Source organism: Hemitrygon akajei, chromosome 8 (genome assembly GCF_048418815.1).
Source record: "Hemitrygon akajei chromosome 8, sHemAka1.3, whole genome shotgun sequence".
Classification (NCBI taxonomy): domain Eukaryota; kingdom Metazoa; phylum Chordata; class Chondrichthyes; order Myliobatiformes; family Dasyatidae; genus Hemitrygon; species Hemitrygon akajei.
The window spans coordinates 137,002,827-137,026,921 of NC_133131.1; the positions used below are offsets into that span (position 1 = coordinate 137,002,827).

The following is a 24,095-nucleotide window of genomic DNA, read 5'->3' on the forward strand; positions in this document are numbered from 1 at the left end:
TGTTTTGCTTTTAAAAATGATCAATAAAATCTGGTATTTATTCTAGGCGATTCATGACTTATAAATTGTTTCATTTTCTTGTAAGCAAAACAATTTTGAAGCTAATACCCAAGTTGCAAACTTGGGTAATTAATTAATAAATTGCAAACACTTCACATGTACCCAATAGGAAATGCACTAATGTTGTTTATTTTTTGACATGAACAGAAATTAAGTATTTAATATTTTTTAATTTACCTCAGTCTTTCAAATACTTTCCACTTTAGATGTCTATTGGTCATGTAAATAATGATTGCTTATGACAGAAATATAAAAATGTTAAATGATTGATTTCCAGTGACAAAAGAACTGGCTGGGATTTTTATCTGAAATCATTACAAAAGGACAACATTTTTTTTTCTCTCATCATTAATGGAGCTGTCAACAGAGTTTTGATATAACCAGGTAGTGTATAAACAATCATTTGCATTTATAATTCTGCCTTTGATAAAGTAATGATTCAAAAAAAAGGATATGTTATCTCTCTGACAATGTTATTTGTTTCCAAAAAAACTAAGAGCAGTATCTGAATCTGATAATCAATTATGAAATAACTATCATTTTGTTACATTCTCATTTTAATAACAGGCTTGAATGCTAAAAATGGGGAACAACAGTGAAGATATAGCTATTGTTGGAATAGGATGTAACTTTCCTGGAGGTAAGACCAATAAAGATTGAAAACTAAACTCTCAGCAAAATGTCTGTACAAGAATGACAAATAAGGTTAGCTTTCCTCTTTATTATGTTTGAACATAAAAGATTAATCCACTCATAGAAAACTGTAAAGAAAAATCAAATATAAATTATGTATCGACAATGAGACGTCTATTTACTGTCGCTTTAGTTTATTGCTCTGCCCATCGCTCCTGCTACATCCAAGTCTGGGCCTCGCTATATGTTGAAAATAGGATAGGCACCACAATTTTCTAATATTTCCTCACATAGAAGGAGGCCATTTGGCCTGTCAAATCCATGTTAGGAGTTAGAGCAGACCCATTCCTCCATTAATCCATATTCTCCCACTTCAACAAGGGGCAATTTATAACAGCTAATGAACTGACCACCCCACACATTTGGGACAAAAACTGGAGCATGTTGATAAAACCCACACAATCACAAGGAGAACATGCACAGGGGTCAGAAAAGCAATAATAGAATGCAGAATAAAATGTTACAGTCACGGAGACAGTACTGTGCAAGGAGACAGTGAGGTGATGGGGTAGATTGTGAGGTTAATCTCATACAAAAGGTCCGTTCAGTAATCTTAAAACAGTGGTACATGTGTCCTTCAGCCTGGTGGGATGTGTTGTCAGACTTTTATATCTTTTGCACATTGGAAGGGGAGAGGAGAGAATGTCTTCAGGTGGAAAGGATTGTTTATTCTGTTAGCTTTTGTAGGATAGCGAATAAGTTTAGACAGCATCCATGGAGGGGAGATTGTTTTTCGTGATCTACTGAGCTGTGTCCACAACTCTCTTGTGTCCTTGGGCAGAGCAGTTACCACATCGATCCCCGCTTTCACTGGAAAACTCTTGGTTGGGCTATTATTAATAAAGCTGGTGGTTTGCCATTTTCACATGAACATATGTTGAAGCAATTTTCATTCTTTTATTTATGAGGTCATGGACAGCTGGGTTTTAAATCATAATGCATTGTGGCAAGTAGCAGCACCTCCATATTCACATGCAAGATCCACATTTTGTCGCACATAATCTGTACATTCAGGAGCTCAAGAAATTCTGTAGATGCTGGAAATCCAAAGCAACACCCACAAGATGCTGGAGAAACTCAGCAGGTCAGGCAACATCTAAGGAAAAGAGTGAACAGTTGACTTTTCAGACCGAGACCCTTCATCAGTACTCGACTGTTTACGCTTTTCCTCCAGCATTTTGTGTGTGCTGCTGTACATTCAGGAAGTGGATTTGCTTCCAGAGGAGGCTGATTGAGTTCACAACAAGATCTTGAAAGACACACAAGTGTTTTTTTTTAAAGGAAATTAAAGATTTGCAGCCAACAAAATATATTTGGAAATAAATTAGCGTTTGTAATGTATGGAATAGAGTAATAAATTTGTACACAATATACTCACAACTAGTAGGATGAAGTGATCAAATCATCTGTATAAAGGGTAATGTTAAGGGAGGACACGGGTTAATTACACTATTCTTAAATTACATGATATTTTGTGGCTGATTGAGAGTTTAGCATCATATTCCAAAACAATATTCCCAGTGCCGTGACATTTCCTGGAAATGCCAGCTGAGAACATTATTCCAGTGGAATGTTAGCTGAGACCTTTGTCCTCAATAACCTGAAGTGAAACCAAAAACTGAAATCTTCAGGCAAAGACCAGACCACTATCAATGAACCCACTGCTTACGTTTCAACGTACAAAGTTCAAAGTAAATTTATTATTATGTCCAGATTACCATATATTACCTTGAGATTCATTTCCTTGCATGCATTAACAGGGGAAAAAACAAAGACTGACAAAGAGCCAATGTGCAAAAGAAGAGAATCTGTGCAAATAAAAAATACTGCGAATATGAGTTGTAAAGAGTTTTGAAAATGAGACTGTAGGTTCAGAGTGGTGGTGATTGAAGTTATCTGTGCCAGTTCATGAGCCTGATGGTTGTAGGGTAATAACTGTCAATGTAGGCCCTAAGGCTTCTGTACATCTAGCTTGATGGTAGCAGTGAGAAGAGGGCATGGACTGGATAGTGCGGGTCTTCAATGATCTTCACTGTGATCTGGGACAGCACTGCTTGAAAATATATTCAATTGTAGGGTGGGCTTTGTCTGTGATGGACTGAGCTGTGACAACTACTTTCTGCTGTCATTTCTGTTCCATACCAGGCCACGATGCAACCAGTCAGGATACTGTTCTCAGTGCATCTATAGAAGTTTTTAAATGTTTAGATGACATGCCGAATCTGCACAAACTTCTAAAATAGTAGAGGTGCTACCATGCCTTCTTTGTGAAGCTATTTCAATGTTGGTCCCACAACTGATCCTCTGATATATTAATGCCAAGGAATTTATAGCCTCTGCCCCTCTCCAACTCCATTCCCTAATGAGGACAGGTTCATGAACCTTATGCTTCCCCCTGTGGTCAACAATCCACTGTATGGTTTTGCTGACTTTAAGTGAAAGGTTAAGTGACACATTTGTCTCCCTTACCACCCTGAGATGCCCATGGTCCCATAAAAATGAACATTCCTATTTCATTGTTGCTTTGCTGTTAGGTCAAAGTGAATGAGGCAGAACATACTGCCAGCAACAAGACATACATGTCAAGTACTTGATTTACCTGTTTGGATTTGGTCCTGTAATTCAGAATGGATCTGCACATGGGCGGGGCTCTGTGTGGTAAGGGCTGCAAGTGGGCAGGCCCAGAAAACTACCCAAAATTCACAGCTGGCTGTATTATGCCCACACTTGGCTGTCCCAGTTTACAAGTTTTAGAAAGCTTTCTCACAGAAGGTTTCACATTGACTAGCATTTATGATTGAGAAAATCATGCAAGTTTAGAGAGTAGAGAGTGCATTAGGTTTAAACATAAGAAACACAGAAATGTCATGGAATTCTGAGTCCAAGTGTGATAAATTGATAATGAAAGGGTTCTCAGTGTTTATTGCCCAGACAGATAAAAGCAGAGCAATGCTACTGACTAGTCTCTCCCTGACAGAATTGTAAGACCATAGGATGTAGGAGCAGAATCAGGCCATTCAGCCCATCAAGTCTGCTCCACCATTTCATCATGGGCATGCCTCTATTCTGAGGCTGTGGCCTCTGGTCCGAGACTTTTACACTATTGAAACATCCTCTGCATAGCCACTCTATCTAGGCCCTTCAATATCCAATAGGTTCCCACCTCATTCTTATAAATTCCAGAGAGTATAGACACAGAGCTATCAAATATTCCTCATAAGTTAACCATTTTATTTCTGGATTTATTCTTATGCACTTCCTCAGGACCCTCTCCAGTGTCAGCACATCTTTTCTCAGATAAGGAGCCCAAAACTGCGTATAATACATGTGTGGTGTAACCAATGCTTGATAAATACTCAGCATTATATCCTTGGTCTTATATTCCAGTTCTCTCAAAATTAATTCTCAAAATGAATATTGTATTTGTCTTCGTTACCACCAACTCAACCTTCAAGTGAACCTTTAGGGAATCCTGCACAAGGGCTCCCTGGTCCCTTTGCACATCTAAGTTCTTGATTTTCTCTCTGCTTAGAAAAGAACCTACACCTTTATTCCTTCTACCAAAGTGCACGACCATACATTTCTGTACACTATATTCCAGTTACCATTTATTTGCCCATTTTCCCATTCTTTCTAAGTCTTTCTGCAGACTCCCTGCTTCCTACATATAGTCACAAAGTCTTCAATTCCATCATCCAAACATGATTGAATTACAACGTAATTGTTGTAATTACAACATAATTGACATACAATGTGATTAGAAGTGGTCCCAGTACTGACCCCTGCAGAATACCTCTAGTCACCGGCAGTCAATCAGTAAAATCCACTTTATTCCTACTCTGTACATGCTGTCACTCAGTCAATATTCTACCCATGCTAGTATCTTTCCTCTAATACTATGGTCTCTTATCTCGTTAATCAACCTCACGTGCGACACCTTGTCACAGACCTCCTGAAAATCAAAGTAAACAACATCCATTGACTCCTATTTGACTATACTGCCTGTTATTTCCTCAGAGAATGCCAACATATTTGTTAGACAAGATTTCTCCTCAGTGTAACCATGCTGACTCTGGCCTATTTTATCTTGTGCCTCAAAGTTCCCTGAAACCTTATCCTTAATAATGGACTCCACCTTTTTCCCAGCCACTGAAGTCAGGCTAACTGGCATATAATTTTGTTTTTATTCTGCCTCCCTCCTTCTTAAAGAGTGGAGTGATATTCAGAATTTTTCAGTACTCCAGAACCATTCCAGTATCCAGTGATTCTTGAAAGATCATTACTAATGCCTCCACAGTTACTTTAGCTATGTCGTTCAGAACCATAAAGTATAGTCAGTCTGTACCTGGTGAATTCCCTACCTTCAGATCTAACCATATAATCATATAACCATATAACAATTACAGCACTGAAACAGGCCTTCTCGGCCCTTCTAGTCCGTGCCGAACGCTTACTCTAACCTAGTTCCACCGACCTGCACTCAGCCCATAACCCTCCATTCCTTTCCTGTCCATATACCTATCCAATCTTTAAAAAAATGGCAATATTGAACCTGCCTCTACCACTTCTACTGGAAGCTTATTCCACATAGCTACCACTCTCTGAGAAAAGAAGTTCCCCCTTGTGTTACCTCTAAACTTTTGCCCCTTAACTCTCAACTCATGTCCTCCTGTTTGAATCTCCCCTACTCTCAATGGAAAAAGCCTATCCACGTCAACTCTATCTATCCCCTTCATAATTTCAAATAACTCTATCAAGTCCCCCCTCAACCTTCTACACTCCAAAGAATAAGGACCTAACTTGTTCAAACTTTCTCTGTAACTTAGGTGCTGAAACTTATTTTTGTTGACATCTTTCCAATAATTCAGTGACCAGAACTATACACAATATTCCAAATTTGGCCTCACCAATGCCTTGTTCTAGACCCACTTCTGCCCCGGATACTCTCAAATTTCTGATATGCTGTTAGGGTCTTCCACAGTAAAGTTGTTACAAAATTCTTCTTACATTTGTCTGCTGTTTCTCTGTTCCCTATTAGTACCTCTACAGTGCCATTTTCCAGCAGTCCAGTATCCACTCTTGATTATCTTTTACTCTTTATATAGCCGAATATACTTTTGGTATCCTCATTTATATTATTGGCTAGTTTACCTTCATATTTCATCTTTTTTCTCTTTTTAGTTGCTTTCTGTTGGTTTTTAAAAGCTTACCAAACCTCTTACTTCCTACTACTTCTGGCTATATTGTATGCCCTATCTTTAGCTCTTATACTGCTTTTGACAGCCCTTGTCAGCCATGGTTGCCTCACCCTCTCTTTAGAATACTTCTTCATCTTTGGGATGTAGCTAGTGTGCACCTTCCGAATTGAACCCAGAATCTCCTGCCATTACTGTTCTGCCTTCATTCCTGTTAGTGTCCCCTTCAAATCAACATTGGCTGCTCCTCTCTTATGCCTTTGTAATTCCCTGTACTGCACTGTAATTCTGATACATCTGACTTTATCTTCTCCCTCTCAAACTGTGGGGTGAATTCTATCAGATTATGGTCATTGACTCCTGAGGGTTTCTTTGCCTTAAATCTGAGTCAGTACACAACTGCCATTCCAGAATTGTCTCTAGCCAAGTGGGCTCAACCACAAACTGCTCTAAAAAGCCAGATCGTCTGTATTCAACAAATTCCCTCTCTTGGGATTCAGCACCAACCTCATTTTCCAAATCAATCTGCATATTAAAATCCCCATGACTATCATAACATTGCTCTTTTTAACAACACAGTTGAAATACTGGAGGAACTCAGCAGGTCAGGCAGCATCTGTGGAAGTGAATAAGTAGTTGATGTTTCAGTTTGAGACCATTCTTCAGGACTGAAAAGAAAGGGGTAAAACATCAGAATAAAATGCTGGTGATGTGGATGTGAGTCAAACTAGAAGGTGATAGGTGAAGCCAAGTGTCTGACTAAGGTAAAGGGCAGGAGAAGGAATCTGAGAGGAGGCAACTGTAGACCATGGGAGAAAGGGAGAAAGGAGAGGTACCAATTGGAAATGATAGGCAGGCGAGGTGAAGAGGGAAGAAGTCAGAATGGAAAACAGAAGAATGGAACTGGGAAGTGGAAGGGGAAAATAATTTCTGAAAGGAGAAATCAATGCTCATGCCATCAGTTTGGAGACTACTCAGACTGAATATGAAGGAGCCTAAGCATGACAGAGGAGAAGGCCATTGACTGACGTGTTGGAACAGCAGAGAGGATAGGAATTAAAATGGTTCACCACCTGGAAATTCTGCTTTAGGTGCATGGAGCTCGACAAAGAGGTTTCTCAATTTAGATAGGGTCTCACCAATATAGAGGAGGCCTTTTTAGAAGCTTTTTCTATTTCCCATTGTAATTTATATCCCACATGCTGGATACTGTTCAGAGGTTTGTATATAATACCGATTACCTTTGCAGTTTCTTAAATCAGCCCACATGGATTTTACATCTCCCAATCTTATATCATCTCTTCTAAGGATTTTATTTTATTTTTAATCAACAGAGTCACCACAGCGCCCAGCCTACCTGTCTGTCCTTTTTCTTTTTCAATCTTTTTATTAATATCAATATGTTAAGATTAATACATAGATAATGGGATTACAAACTTACAAAATTAAAATGAACATAAAAGGATACACAAGCTATAAGTACAATATAGTTAAGTCTTCCCAAATCACGAATGATACAAATATCATATAAATGAAACAAAAAAAACTAGGTATATCATGTTGAGAAAAAACAGAAAAGAGAAAAAGACAGAAAAAAATATTATTACCCTAAGAAAAACTAATCTAACAAACTGATCACTAACTATTAAAGAGAAAAAAAGGAAAAGAAAAAGAAGAAAAAAATGGGCTGTTTATAATATCTATAAAAAGATACAAAATCATCAGTGTCCCCAACCCCGATCCTCTCAACATATATATAATCAAAACCGGAAAAACAAACAGGATTGGAACAGGGTCAAATTACATCATGTGAAAGTATTGAATAAATGGCCTCCAAATCTTTTCAAATTTAATAGAAGGGTCATATACGACACTTCTAATTTTTTCCAAATTTAGACATAACATAATTTGAGAAAACCAATGAAATATGGTAGGGGGATTAATTTCTTTCCAATTCAACAAAATAGATCTTCTAGCCATTAATGTAGGAAATGCAATCATCCAACAAGCAGAAGAAGATAAACGAATTGACTCCATCATTGGTAAACCAAAGATTGCGGTAATAGGATGAGGTTGTAAATCAATGTTCAATACCATGGAAATAATATCGAAAATATCTTTCCAATATTTTTTCAAAAGTGGACATGACCAAAACATATGAGTTAAAGAAGCTATCTCAGAATGACATCTGTCACATATAGGATTTATATGGGAATAAAAACGAGCCAATTTATCCTTGGAGATATGAGCCCTGTGCACAACTTTAAACTGTATCAATGAATGTTTAGCACATATAGAGGATAAATTAACTAATTGAAGAATTTTATCCCAATTTTCAATAGGGATAGTAAGGTTAAGTTCTCTTTCCCAATCATTTTTAATCTTATAAAAGGCCTTTGAACGTATTTTCATAATTATATTGTAAACATTTGATATTACACCTTTCTGAAAAGGATTTAATTCTAACAATTTCTCCAAAATACCCGAAGAATCAAGATTGGGATCTCTTTACCTTTGCAGTTTCTTAAGTCAGCCCACATGGATTCTACATTTTCTAATCCTAAATCATTTCTTCTAAGGATTTTATTTTATTTTTAACCAACAGAGTAATCACAGCGCCCCGCCTACCTGTCTGTCCTTTTGATACAGTATGTATCCTTAGATGTTAAGCTCTCAGCTATGATTTTCTTACAGCCACAACTCAGTGATGCCTACATCGTTATTCCATCAATTTATAAATGCACTACAATATCATCCAGATTATTCCGCATACTGCATGCATTCAAATATAACACCTGTCCTGTATTCATCACCCTTTTCTATTTTGCCTCCATGTTATTCATCAACTCCCCTACTAACTGCAATTCTACCCTATCACCTGTCTGTCCTGCTTCACAGCATCATTACCTATGGCATCTATTTGTATGGCAACTGCCCTATCCTTCGTCCTGTCACACTAGTTCCAATCCCCTGCCAAATTTTATAACCCCTCCCCAACAGTTCTGGCAAATCTGATCAAATGGTCCTGAGAACATCCAGCTCTAGCTCGATTTTATTGACCTTGTCTGTCAGGAGCTGCAGTTGGAAGTACTTCCTGGAGATGTAATTATCAGGAGACAGTTGACTACCCTGCAATCTCACATCATACAGAAAGAGTAACCCGCTGGTTTAACTACCATCCTGCCTACAATTGTTATACTCCGGCTGTAATTTCTTAAGCTTAAGTTCTGCAATCAACCCAATGACTCCAAAAGATTAAGCACCTTTAAACGACACCTTTTCTCGCCAAAGCCTGACCACTTTATATGCTGGCTTAGCCCGCAAGGCCCACATCGCTAGATTGATTATAAGTAAAGAGTCACGTGATAGTGTTACCTTCCTCAGGGATGAATGGCAGAATTACAAACTGGTTATTATCTACAAGTTCGTTCTTTATATTCCAGGAGAAGGCATTGATAATTTCTGGAAAGTCCTTCTTGAGGGAAGAAACTGTGTGGATGATATTCCAGCAAATCGCTTCGATACAAAGTTCCGGCATGACACTGATGACAACAAAGCAGGAAAAATGATCACAAAATGAGCAAGTTTAATCGAAGGGTAATGAAGGATACAGCATTTCATAAAATGCCAAACTGAATGATCAAAATATTAATAATTACAAATCAGTATAGGGTAATGGATAATCTTGAGGTCTATTTGAATTCATGAATACATCACCATCACAATGCTATTCAAAGACTTAAATATGAACCAAAGGTGAAAGTCGTAAGTACAAGCTACAGCTAAGAAAGTAAATGACAAATTGGATAAACTTGGTTAAATCAGCACAGTTAGGGAATCAACTGTACTGGAAACAAATTTAAGTTATTTTCTGCCTGACTATAAATGACATTAAAATCAAATAGCTCTGATCTGGCATTCCCCTTTAAATTATGCCAGCCTTAGTGTATTGCTTCTCATTGATCAAACTTTTAAAAGAATGCATGACTTTACATTTCTCTATTAAAATAATTTTCAAGCAGATTAATTATTGTTGAATGAAAGTGTAAGTTTTCTAGAACATCCAAATTAGCACAAGAATCAGAATTACTGTGGAAAATTACTTTTTAAGTGAACTGAATGATTTGTTTAGAAATCGTCAGATGCATTTACAGTATGTGAGCAGGTGAGCACCTCAGAATATCACTGGCCTGCAGTTAACACAGACTTTCTGTTTAACTAACAGGTTTAATGAGTTTGATCACAAGCTCTTTAACATAAGTCAAACAGAGGCCAATAGTATGGGCCCACAGCAGAAACATCTGTTGGAGTGCATGTACAAAGTGTTTGAGAATGCAGGGATGCCCATGGAAAATATCAGTGGCAGTAAAACAGGTGTTTTTATTGGTGAGTAGACATTGCCAGACCATGTGAACCAGCGTAAGTTGTTTCCACCCTCAAACTTGTTTCATCATTTGTATATCAACTACAATAAGAATATACTGTATATAAAAATACAAATAGTGCAAAAAGTCTCAAGTTGAGTTCATGGGTTCATGGCCTCTTCAGAAATCTGATAGTAGAGGGGATGAAACTGTTCCAAAAATATTGAGTGTGAGTTTTCAGGCTCCTGAATCTCCTCATTGTTAGTAGCAATGAGAAGAGGGCATGTCCTGGATGGTGCAGGACATTCATGATGAATGATGCCTTCTTGAGGCTGCCTTTTGGAGATGTCCTTGATCGTGAGGAGGTGATTCCCATGATGGAATTGACTTGAGTTTATAACCCTGTGCAGCTTTTTCTCCTTCTATGCATTGGTGTCTCCTATGGGCAGGTCAGTGGTGTAGTGGGCAGTCAATGCTGTAGTGGCATCAACACTGGACTTTGAAGCAGAATCCAGCTGGGTCCCAATCTCGGCAGCAGCAGTGTCTGCTGAATGAAGGCCTGGCAATCTACTTCTGTGTCTTTGGATACAATAGGGTGTTTTAAGAGACTCTTAGATAGGTACAGGGAGCTTAGAAACTAGGGGGCTATGTGATAGGGAAATTCTAGGCAGTTTCTAGAGTAGGTTACAAGGTCGGCACAACATTGTGGGCTGAAGGGCCTGTAATGTGCTGTGGATTTCAATGTTCTAAGTTCTATACCAGATGATTATGTGAGTAGTCAGAAAGCTCTCCATGGTATATCTGGCAAAATTTGTTGGAGTCCTCAGTGACAAACCAAATCTCAAACTCCCCATGAAATATATAAACTGGCAGGACATCTGACCCAGCGCAGACCTTCAGAGATGTTGTTGATGTTCCTTTTGGTGCTTTGTGTTGTATTGGTGGCAACCTTGCCATTTCTTTAGCATTTGTCTGTTTTTTTTAATGAATTTGAGCTGCTGGTTCGATGCTCAACCCAGCACGCATGGAAAGTGTGCAAGGTGCTGACCACCACTGCTGGCCTCGAACTCTGGTGCAGATGTCACTACACCACCGGCCGGATTCAGAGATGTTGACATCCAGGAACTAGTACTCTGGCAGCTTGTTCCATGTACCCACCCCCATCTGTGTGGAACAACTAACATAGACGTCTGGCCCTCTAGTTTTAGACTCCAAACACTGGGAGAAAGCTGTAATCATCTGTCCTGTCAATTCCTCTCATACTTCAATGGATCTCTCCAAGGTCACCCCTTTCCATCAGGGAAAGTTGTCCCTACCTAACTCAAGCTCTCCAATTTGAGTCAACATTCCTGTGAATTCTTTTTGAAAGTCACTCGAGATGAATCACAGCCTTCCTATAACATGGTCATGCCACTTGCAATCTTTGCTGAATGATGAGCAATAAAGGACTACACTCTGATCTCTGCGGCACACCACTGATGCAGGTCTCTGATCCGGAAAATGATTCTCCACTACCATCTTCTGCCTGTACCACCAAACAAATTCTGTGTCCAATCTGCTGCTCTCCTGGTCCATGTGGAACCTCTGTCAAAGACTTTGCTAAATGAAGACAACAGCCACTGCTCTGCCCTCATCAATCCTCCAATCACCTCCACAATATTTTGATAACGGAGAGGTTATGTGGTAATTAGTATGATTAAGGGAGTATTTACATGGGTGAAAATAGAGCCTAACTATGTCTGGAAGGTTTAGTTTGTGTATATTTTGGATTTGAATCTGAAATGTTTAGATTTTATGTATCTTTTGGAGAACAGCTGCTTTATTTACATATCTAACTGTGTGCATGCAGTCACAGGAAATCGTTGTATTATTTACACAATAAAATAATGAACTACACTAATGCTTCAACAGTAAAACCTATTTAGGTCTTCTCTTTAGGTCTCATGAATCGTGATTTTGAGGGGATTTCAAACAGTGTCGCCAACAAAATCACCCATTATAACGGGACAGGGTCAGCAATGAGTATTGCGGCAAATAGGATTTCTTTTGCTTTCAACCTTACCGGACCATCACTGGCTATTGATACAGCGTGCTCTTCATCACTTGTTGCTTTACATTATGCTGCTCAGGCCATCAAGCAAGGTACAAGGATTTTTTTGTTCCATTACTTTTACTCTTGTTACCATAATGGATGAAATAAATTTAATTGTTCATACTGTAGCTTCACTTAGCTCCATCTGAAGAAATTTGAATGGAGTCTTACCAAACTGCTTCAGTCAATTGACTCCAGGCCATTGTCTCCCACACCATCACTGATCTTATTAGCTCTGGGGATCTCCCATCCACTGCCACCAACCTCCAGTCACTTTGCACCTTAGCTTTTTGTATTTTCTCTCCATTTGGAGATCGAAAGGGACTTGGGAGTCCTTGTACAGGATTCCCTAAAAGTTAATTTGCAGATTGAATCTGTGGTGAGGAAGGCAAATGCAATGTTAGCATTCATTTCACAAGGACTAGAATATAAAAGCATGGATGTAATGTTGATCTTTATAAAGCCCTGGTGGGGCCCCACCTGGAATATTCTGAGCAGGTCTGGGCCTCTTATCTTAGAAATGAAGTACTGAACTGGAAAGGGTTCAAAGGAGATTCACGAAAAAGATTCCAGAATTGAATGGCTTCTCATATGAAGAGTGTTCAATGTCTCTGGGCTTGATATCACTAGAATTCAGAAGAATGAAGGTTAACCTCATTGAAACCTATTGAATGGTGTAAAGTCTTGATAGAATGGATGTGGACAGAATATTTCCTATGTTGGTAGAGTCTCTAATGCATGAACTAAATTTGATTGTTCATACTGTAGCTTCACTTAGCTCCATCTGAAGAAAGTTGAAATGGAGTCTTACAAAACTGACTCCTCATCGTTAGGTACTCCTGCTATAATTCCTGGGCTGCTTTCCCACATTGCTAATTAAGCACAAGTAGTAATTTAGCAAGGAAATGGTGGCAAAGGATCAACACCACTTGGATCCTTATTCTAAGGATGAGATACTTCAGAGGAGGTATGCTGTACTCTGAAATATAATTAGTTAGCTGAGTAAATCTCTGAAATCTTTAGTTGTAATTTAATACCACACAAGGAAGTAACAAAACTGAGCCACGACATTCTATCTTCCTACAAGCTACATCTTGATCTTAGAACATAGAACATAGAACATAGAACAGTACAGCATAGCACAGGAACAGCCCCTACGGCCTATAATGGTGTGTCAAACCAGCGAAAAAGTATATCAAACCCCCACAAAAACTACCATCTCCTACCTCAACAATGCCCATATCCCTCAATCTTTCTCATTTACATGTGCCCATCTAAACTATCCCTTAAAAGCCTCTAATGTATTTGCCTCTGCAACCATAACAGGCATCCACTGATCTGAGTAAAAAGCTTGCCACACACATCCCCACTGAGCCTACCCCTTCTCACCTTCAATGCATGCCCTCTGATATTAGACTTGTCAACACCAGGAAACACATACTCCCTGATTACTCTATCAATGCTTCTCACAATCTTATAGAACCTCACTCTCTGGCACTCCAGAGCAAACAACCCGTTCTAAACCAGGCGGCATCCCAGTTAACCTCTTCTGCACCTCTCCAAAGCCTCAACATTCTTCCTACAGTGGGTCACCGAGAACTCTATGAAATACTCCAGATGTGGATTAACAAGAGTTATACTTATAGACAATAGGTGCAGAAGTAGACGATTCGGCCCTTCGAGCCTGCACCACCATTCTGAGATCATGGCTGATCATCTACCATCAATACCCGGTTCCTGCCTTGCCCCATATCCCTTGATTCCCCTATCCATAAGATACCTATCTAGCTCCTTCTTGAAAGCATCCAGAGAATTGGCCTCCACTGCCTTCCGAGGCAGTGCATTCCAGACCCCCACAACTCTCTGGGAGAAGAAGTTTTTCCTTAACTCTGTCCTAAATGACCCACCCCTTATTCTCAAACCATGCCCTCTGGTACTGGACTCTCCCAGCATCTGGAACATATTTCCTGCCTCTATCTTGTCCAATCCCTTCATAATCCTATATGATGCAATCAGATCCCCTCTCAATCTCCTTAATTCCAGCGTGTACAAGCCCAAGTCTCTCTAACCTCTCTGCGTAAGACAGTAGGGACATCCCAGGAATTAACCTTGTGAATCTATGCTGCACTTCCTCTACAGCCAGGATGTCCTTCCTTAACCCTGGAGACCAAAACTGTACACAATACTCCAGGTGTGGTCTCACCAGGGCCCTGTACAAATGCAAGAGGATTTCCTAAGAGGAATCCATTAGCCTTCTTCACTGCCTGCTGCACTTGCTCATTCACCTGCAGTGACTGATGAACAAGGACTCCTAGATCTCTTTGTATTTCTCCCTTACCTAACTCTACACCGTTCAGATAATAATCTGCCTTCCTGTTCTTACTCCCAAAGTGGATAACCTCACACTTATTCACATTAAACGTCATCTGCCAAGTATCTGCCCACTCACTCAGCCTATCCAAGTCACCCTGAATTCTCCTAACATCTTCATCACATGTCACACTGCCACCCAGCTTAGTATCATCAACAAAATTGCTGATGTTATTCTCAATGCCTTCATCTAAATCGTTGATGTAAATCGTAAACAGCTGTGGTCCCAATACTGAGCCTTGTGGCACCCCACTAGTCACCACCTGCCATTCCGAGAAACACCCATTCACCGTTACCCTTTGCCTTCTATCTGCCAACCAGTTTTCTATCCACGTCAATATCTTCCCCCCAATGCCATGAGCTCTGATTTTACCCACCAATCTCCTACATGGGACCTTATCAAATGCCTTCTGAAAATTGAGGTACACTACATCCACTGGATCTCCCTTGTCTAACTTCCTGGTTACATTCTCGACAAACTCCAATAGATTAGTCAAGCAACATAACCTCTTCGCTTTGGAACTCAATGCCTCAACTAATAAAAGCAAGCATTCCATTTGTCTTCTTGACCCACCCTGTCGATCTGTGTAGCCACTTTCAAGGAGATATGAACTTGGATCCCATGATCTCTCTGCTCAGCAACACAGTTAAGGGTCTGAACTGTTTCAACAATTTTGTTATCACAAATTATTTTATTCGAACCTTTCCTTGTACATTTGGATTCACATACACTTTGTATAAATTCCCATTTTCAGGTGATTGTGAGATGGCAGTTTGTGGGGGTGTGAGCTGTATTATTGAGCCGAGAGTCAATGTAGCACTCAGCAAAGCAAAAATGATATCTCCAGATGGAATGAGCAAACCATTTTCCAACAAAGCCAATGGGTACGGAAGAGGCGAAGGTTGTGGCATTTTGCTGTTAAAGCCGCTCGCAAAGATAACACATTTAATCAGATTCTTTTTACGTCTACAAAGTGTATTTAAATATTGGTGTTTATTGGAAAACTATTTCTTTAATATTGACATACTCATTAATCCTATCAACAGGCTCAGAAGGACCACGACCATATTTGGGGTGTAATAGTCCGTAGTGCAATCAATCAGGATGGCAGAGCAGTCACACCTATCACCAGACCCTCCCAAAAGCAGCAAGAAGTGTTACTGAGGGGTATTTACCCCAGAAGTGTTGACCCTTCACAGATTCAGTACGTGGAGGCTCATGGAACCGGAACACCAGCTGGTGATCCGACTGAAGCAGCCAGCATATCAAGTGTTATTGCACAATCCAGACACTCAGATTTCCCTCCACTTACAATGGGGTCAGCCAAAGGAAACATTGGTCACACAGAATCAGCCGCAGGAACTGCAGGTTTAATTAAAGTTCTCCTCATGATGCATCATGGAAAGATTGTACCATTACTCCACTACTCCAAGGAGAACTCGAGCATCAATACAAAAGATCTGAACCTACGTATTCCAACTACTGTGATAAACTGGGAAGAGAAACGGGGAGAATGGGAAGATGGCAGGGATCAATTCATTTGGATTTGGAGGGACAAATGCTCATGTAGTTGTAAGGCATTTCAAGCAAGATTCTGGTCAAAACTCTGTACAAGAACCATTTGAAATATTTGTGCTTTCCGCTGTCTCCCCGAATTCAGTGAGAATGATGATAAAGGATACAAGTAACCAAATAAGGGAAAGTGAAGATGTAATTCTTCACAACCTGGCGTACACATCTGCATGTAGAAGAAGCCATAAGAATTACAGATACAGGAAGGCATTTATTGCTTCTTCCCTTGGGCATCTCCAACAGCAGCTTAGATCAGCTGTAGATAGTGAAGTGGCTCAGACCAAAGCTGATGTTAAATTGTTATTTGTGTTTTGTGGCAACGGTGTTTTATATCAAGGTATGTGCAAACAGCTTCTACAAATAGAACCGAGGTTCAGGGCACAGATCAATGAGATAGACAGGATGCTCCAACAATACACAGACATCAGCTTAATGGAGTTAATAGAGAATGACTGTGATGACTTCACAAAACCAGATGTAGCACAGCCAATACTCTTTGGCATCCAAGTAGCAATAGTGACTCTTCTGAAGTTTTGGGGAATTGAGCCTGACATTGTCATTGGACACTCAGTTGGAGAAGTAGCTGCAGTATATTGTGCCGGAATACTTTCATTACAAGATGCTGTAAAGGTGCTTTACCACAGAAGTGCTTTACAATCAACAGTAACAGGAGGGAAAATGTTGGTGGTTAGTAATTTGCCTGTGAAAAAAGTGTCAGATAAGCTTGATACCTATTCAGGGAGACTCTGCATTGCTGCATTCAATAGTCCCTCGTCATGCACAGTGTCAGGAGATGCCGATGCAATAGACAAATTGCATACAGATTTACAGAGTTCATTTGGTGACAAGAATGTATTCCTTCACCTTCTGGATGTCCATGCAGCATATCACAGTCATTTGATGAAACCAATATTAAACCAAGTGGAAGAGAATATCAGTAATTTACAGAAACATGATACAAAAGTTAAAGTCATTTCCACTGTCACTGGAAAATTGGTTGCAGGAAATGACTGTGTGACAGGAAAGTATTGGTCCAGAAACATAGAAAAACCTGTTCTTTTTGAACAAGCCATTAGAGCTGCTGTTGCAGAGGTAAAAGATGCTATGTTTATTGAAATAGGACCTCGAAGGGCCTTACAGAGATACATTAAAGAAATTGTAGGAAATGGGGCTCAGGTTTTCCCTGCAGTGCAGCCACAAAGAGATTATGAAACCCTGCTTTCCGTTTTGTCAGGGCTTTTCCAAATGGGATACAATCCTAATTGGCAAAATATCTTTGAGGAATGTGAGATAGTTCCCACATTGTATCCGTGTTATAAGTTTGATCGCTCTAAGCTTAGCATTGACTTTGAAGATTTTAGGCATGGTGACAAAGAGGTGTCATCTATAGCTCATCCTCTTCTCAGTAGTTCAAGCAGAGATGGCAAGGAGTATGACTACAACCTCACACTAACAAAAGCACCGTACCTGTTGGAGCACAAGAACAACGGAGTGCCAATATTACCTGGCTCCATGCACGTTGAGCTTGCCTTAGCATCTACCTTGGCAAGTATTAAACCAAAGATACCCCTCAGGTTCTGCCAATTGAGTATTTCTTTCTTGAATCCCTGTATTGTGCAGCCAAACTCAACAGAGCTCAAGGTCCAACTTAACAGGGAAGACAAAGTGACTGAATTTTCTGTTGTGGCATCAGCTGTTTCTTACACAAAAGGAGAAGGTCAGCAAAACATGGAGTACATGGTTGAAGAAAGTGTTCTTTCAGTTGAGCAGATTTTGCAAAGAGACAATATAAGAATTAAGGCAGAAAATATTTATGATTCTATTTCTAAATTAGGTTTCCAGTATAGTTCAGTCTTCAGAAACCTTGGAGATGTGTTCTGCTCAGATGAACTACAGGAAGCTATAACATATGTTAAAGTACCAGATGAACTTGTCCCACAGATGCACGAGTTTTGCATTCATCCGGTTATCTTAGATTACTACATGCAAACAGCTTCTATTCTGGCAATGAAAATGTCAAATCTGAGGGCTGGGTTCCCAACTTCTATTGGGAGTTTGGTGGTATGTCAACCAATGCAACAGGAAATGATAATATACATGAGGACCTGTAAAAATACTGTGGAATTTTATGAAGTTTCTGGGGCATTTACAGATAGAAAGGGTACTGTAATTGCTGAATTAAAAAATGTCAGAATTACATTCCTTGGGCAAGGCAATTCCACAGGATTTAATGATATTTCCTATGAAAACTCCTGGGAGGAAATTGATCAGCTTGCCAGAGAAGTAGATATTCATTCTACACCAAGATCATTAGTATTTGCCAATAACATTGGGATTGCTAAAGGTCTGCAAAAGCACCTGCATAAGCAGTCATTTTACGTTCCTTACCAGGATCCAGAGACCTTGATGGATAGAGAAGTCACACAGATTTTGCGACAGTACAATGTGACTGATTTGAACAGCTTTGATGAAGTGTTGTTCTTGTGGGGCATGAAAAACATAACTGACCAGACCAGTGAAGAAGTAGTGGACCATGTCAGCAGCTGCTGTGAGGTCTATCGGCAAATACTTCTACTGGTCCAAGGAAAAAAATCCTCAAAGTCTGTTAGAACCATCACCTACAAGACATCTGAAAATGCAGTGGATCAAATCACTGCAGGTTTTGCCTTATGGGGAATGACAGATCATGCCTTCTAGAACTTCAAGAGATTGCTTTTCAGCTGAGAGACATTGGCTCTGCTAATGAGGCAGATATTGCAGTTTTAGCTAACGTAATCAGCCTGCCTCATAATTACCCTGAAGTAATGATTCGACTAGGAAAGGTACATGTTTCTTGTGTCAAACGAGCAACTTCTATAAATTTGAACAATATTTTCGGCATTGTACCTTACACTGGTTATGAAAATGTAGTTTTCCAGACAACAAATCCTTACAAAGTTGTAGATGTTCATGCAAAGTCACAAGAATGGAAAATGATGGAGCCTGTAAACCAAACAGTTTATGTTAAAATTGAAGCAATGTGCATTCATTCTACAGATTATTTTCCAGTCAGTGTCTCTGCTGTGAACTTTGGACAGACATTATACTGGAACACAACTGTAACTAAAGGATATGAGCTAATTGTTCTGGATTTCAGTGGTACAGTCACAGCAGTCAGCAAAGATGTGAAGTCCTGCAAAGTAGGAGATCATGTTGTTATGTGATACCCGGTTGCTGCATTTTCAACAGTGAGTCTTCCTGCATCTGTTTGCTTCAAAACCAGTAAAGTTCCATTTCTGAAGCAGACACCCTGTGTCTCATACTTCATACTTGCCTGGGAAATACTCCATAATATTTTACCTTCTCCTAAGCATCACAAGTGCTTGTCAATTCTCTCCTCCAGCCCAGAATCTTGTCTCAGTAAAGTGCTGTCTCTGACAGCTGAGTCATTGGGCTGGAAAGTACAGGTTCAAACAGAACCTAGTGACTTTTCATAAGCATATCCTCATTCCGATGCATTGCTTTTCTTGCCACCTGTTAAAGCAGCTCTAGTCTCAAGGATTGTTAACAACTCTTCTGCTGGCTATGTTGTTGTTCTCTTTGACAACAACCAGGCATTTGAAACTTGTCAGAACATTCTTGGTTATGAAAAGGAAAATGTCCAAATTCATTTCTTGAAGGTAGCTAACATACTGAAAAAGAGTTATCTGAAAAAATCTGCTGATGATGTTTATAAGTGGATGAGATCATTGCAGTTACAGAGGAAACGGCTTGATTTTCCAAGGATTAGTTTTCACTCAGTGACCTGTGCTGTAGGTGAACGTGGGGAAGATTCCTACTTCACCTGCAAAGCTGTCTCAGTTGTGGATCTGAATACAAATGATAAGATTTCAGAGATACCCGTGTACCACAGTCACAAACAACTTTTTCATAGAGATGCAGCATATATTGTGATGGGGGACTTTCAGGACTTGGCTTTGAGACAGTAAATTTTATTGCCAAACATGGGGGAGGATATGTCATTATTTTGTCACAAAGCATTCCAACTACTGAAAAGCAAGAAGAATTTAAAGAACTCTGGAAACAGTTTGGGACAACTGTACTTAGTATTACCTGTGATATCTCAGACTTGTCAAATGTTGAGTTAGCCATCAATCGTTTCCTTCATTCCTTCCCAAAGATCCCAATTAAAGGAGTGTTTCACAGTGCTGTTGTATTACACGATGCCCTCATGCCAGCTCTAAATAAATCATTGTTCGATAAAGTTTTGGGTCCAAAGATTGCAGGAGTTCTGAATCTTCACAGTACAACAAAATCCTTCCCACTGGATTTCTTTTTCTGCTACTCATCAATTGCATCATTCATTGGGAATTCTGCCCAGGTAAACTATTTTGCAGCAAACTCTTTTCTTGACAGTTTTGTGCATTACAGGAGAAATCAGGGACTAGTAGGGCAGTCTATCAACTGGGGTGCACTGAACCTTGGCCTATTACTCAATAAGGATAGCATCCAAAGATTTCTGGAATCAAAGGGGATAATGATTTTGGAAATTTTCAGAAATTAACCAATGCCTTGAACAGTCCCTCGTACAAAACAATCCACAGCTTGCTATCTGTAAATTTAATTTCTCCAGTTTGAATGCTAATGTTGTTTCTCAAATTCCAGCTATGAAAGCACGACTTTATTCCCTTGTGAAAGATGAAATCAGTAAATCATAAATCAATCCAATGGCAGAATTACCCAATAATTCACAAAAGACTCCCGAGGAGTATGTTATTGAATTGTTGAGTGAAGTCAGCAATGCTGATCCTACAGAGTTCACTAAAGAAACTTACCTTTCCAGCTTTGGTCTTGATTCCATGCTGAGTATGACAGTGCAAAATCGTATTTATCTGGAAGAAATATTAATTTGCTATTAGTGACATTTCTTGATCCAAAAACAACTGTAGGTACTGTCATGACTTTGCTTGAAGAACATAGTTCTAGCTAGTCTGAGTGTGTAGAAACTAATCTCATATGCACAAACAAAAATGTGTTAACCTGATGTATTAAGTCAATTATCAATGAATCACTGATGACCAAGATGATAAATTTGCATTTGAGCCTGAAATAATATATTTTTCTGTCTTCTATGATCCCCAAATAAAGTATATGTGCTTCTAATTTTGCAACAGTTTTGTGATTCTGAATAATTTAGTTTATTTGATGGCGAAAAATTAATTTGCTGTTCTTGATTAACTTTTGACATTGTCAGTTCTTGTTGCATCCATTTTACAAAATGAATTGCACTTTAAGAGCCAGGTAATCTACAAGGGGTGATTGATGAGTTCCTGGCCTAAGGTAGAAGGCGATGAGTTATTAACTTCAAACTTTCTGCATAATCACTCAAAGAGTTGAACTGCATGTGCATGTAATAAGAGCAGTATAATTCATCTCCTTCTGCTTTAGGCCACGAACCTATCAATCACCCCTGCTGTGGACACTTTTTGGAGTTCCAAGATCCGTACGCTCCATGACTACGGGACTAAGTGTGTAAATGTAGGAGGGGACTGTGTTGAAAAATAAATGTGCTAGGTTTTCTAAAATTGACTCTTTCTACCTTAGGGCATGAACTTATCAATCATCCCTTGTACTTTGAATATTAGATATTGAAATGGTAAAACAAGAGTGTCAATTATCTAACACTGATTGCTTTTCTATTTCTATCTATCTTTGCAGTGCCATTTTCAATAATAAATAAGTTTCTTGTAAATATAATTTGCTAGGTAGTCACAATTTACTTTCCTGTGGTTCCAATGTGGCCTTCTCTACATTGGTGAAACCCAAAGTCGATTGGGCAACCACTTCATCGAGCACTTTTGGGAGGATTAGGGAGGATTTCCTGGTGGCCAACCATTTCAATTCCACTGCCCATTCCCATTCTGATATGTCAGTCCATGGCAACATTTACTGCCACATGAAGCCACTGTCAGGTTGGAGGAGTGACACTATCCAGTTTCTCATTCAACTGTAATGCCTTAACTGTCCCTGCACATCTGTTAAATGGTTTTTCCTGCTTTCCTTGTTTTGGTGATAATTATTTAGTCTTTTTATATTTTCATATTTATTTAAATTTGATTATTGACATTTGCGCTAATTGTTGATTGCTCTTGGCTGTTTGCACTATTGTCTTGTAAGTTGTTGGTTGCTATTGTGTTGTCTGTCATAGTATTGTCCTGTGTTTTATGCTTGGCACCAAATCTCAATCAATTCATTATGTTTCACATACTGGCAATGAAGTGATTCCATCTGAGTAGCCTCCAACCTGACCAATGAACTTCAAATTCTCTGATGTCTGGTAATTTCTCCCCACTCCCTGCGCTCTACTTTTCCATCCCCTTCGCTGGCTCTCATCTTACCCCTTCTCAGTTTCCCATTATTGCCCTCTGATGTTCCTTCTCCTTCCCTTTACCCATGGTCAACTCTCATATAACCATATAACAATTACAGTGCAGCAACAGGCCATCTCGGCCCAAACACTTATTCTCACCTGGTCCCACCAACATGCCCTCAGCCCACAACCCTCCATTCCTTTCCTGTCCATATACCTATCCAATTTTACTTTAAAGGACAATATCAAACCTGCCTCTACCACTTCTACTGGAAGCTCATTCCACACAGCTACCACACTCTGAGTGAAGAAGTTCCCCCTCATGTTACCCCTAAACTTTTGCCCCCTAATTCTCAACTCATGTTCTCTTGTTTGAATCTCTCCTACTCTCAATGGAAAAATCCTATCCACGACAACTTTATCTATCCCCCTCATAATTTTAAATATCAAGTCCCCCCTCAACCTTCTACGCTCGAAAGTATAAAGACCTAATTTGTTCAACCTTTCTCTGTAACTTAGGTGCTGAAACCCAGGTAACATTCTAGTAAATCTTCTCTATACTCCCTCTATTTTGTTGACATCTTTCCTATAATTCAGTGACCAGAACTGTACACAACACTCCAAATTTGGCCTTACCAATGCCTTGTACAATTTTAACATTACATCCCAACTCCTATACTCAATGCTCTGATTTATAAAGGCCAGCATAACAAAAGCTTTCTTCACCACCCTATCCACATGAGATTCCACCTTCAGGGAACTATGCACCATTATTCCTAGATCACTCTTTTCTACTGCATTCTTCAATGCCCTACCATTTACCATGTATGTCCTATTTTGATTAATCCTACCAAAATGTAGCACCTCACACTTATCATCATTAAACTCCATCTACCATTTTTCAGTCCACTCTTCTAACTGGCCTAAATCTCTCTGCAAGCTTTGAAAACCTACTTCATTATCCACAACGCCACCTATTTTAGTATCATCTGCATACTTACTAATCCAATTCACCACCCCATCATCCAGATCATTAATGTATATGACAAACAACATTGGACCCAGTACAGATCCCTGAGGCACAACACTAGTCACCGACCTCCAACCTGACAACCAGTTATCCACCACTACTCTCTGGCATCTCCCATCCAGCCACTGTTGAATCCATTTTACTACTTCAATATTAATACCTAACGATTGAACCTTCCTAACTAACCTTCCATGTGGAACCTTGTCAAAGGCTTTACTGAAGTCTATATAGACAACATCCACTGCTTTACCCTCATCAACTTTCCTCGTAACCTCTTCAAAAAATTCAATGAGATTTGTCAAACATGACCTTCCATGCACAAATCCATGTTGACTGTTCCTAATCAGACCCTGTCTATCCAGATAATTA

The 24,095-nt window shown here is 39.5% G+C and overlaps 1 pseudogene; it reads left to right on the plus strand.

Moving 5' to 3' along the window:
* The first annotated feature begins 642 nt into the window (after positions 1-642).
* On the plus strand, positions 643-21,423 carry LOC140732293 (uncharacterized; annotated as a pseudogene).
* Positions 21,424-24,095: the final 2,672 nt, after the last annotated feature.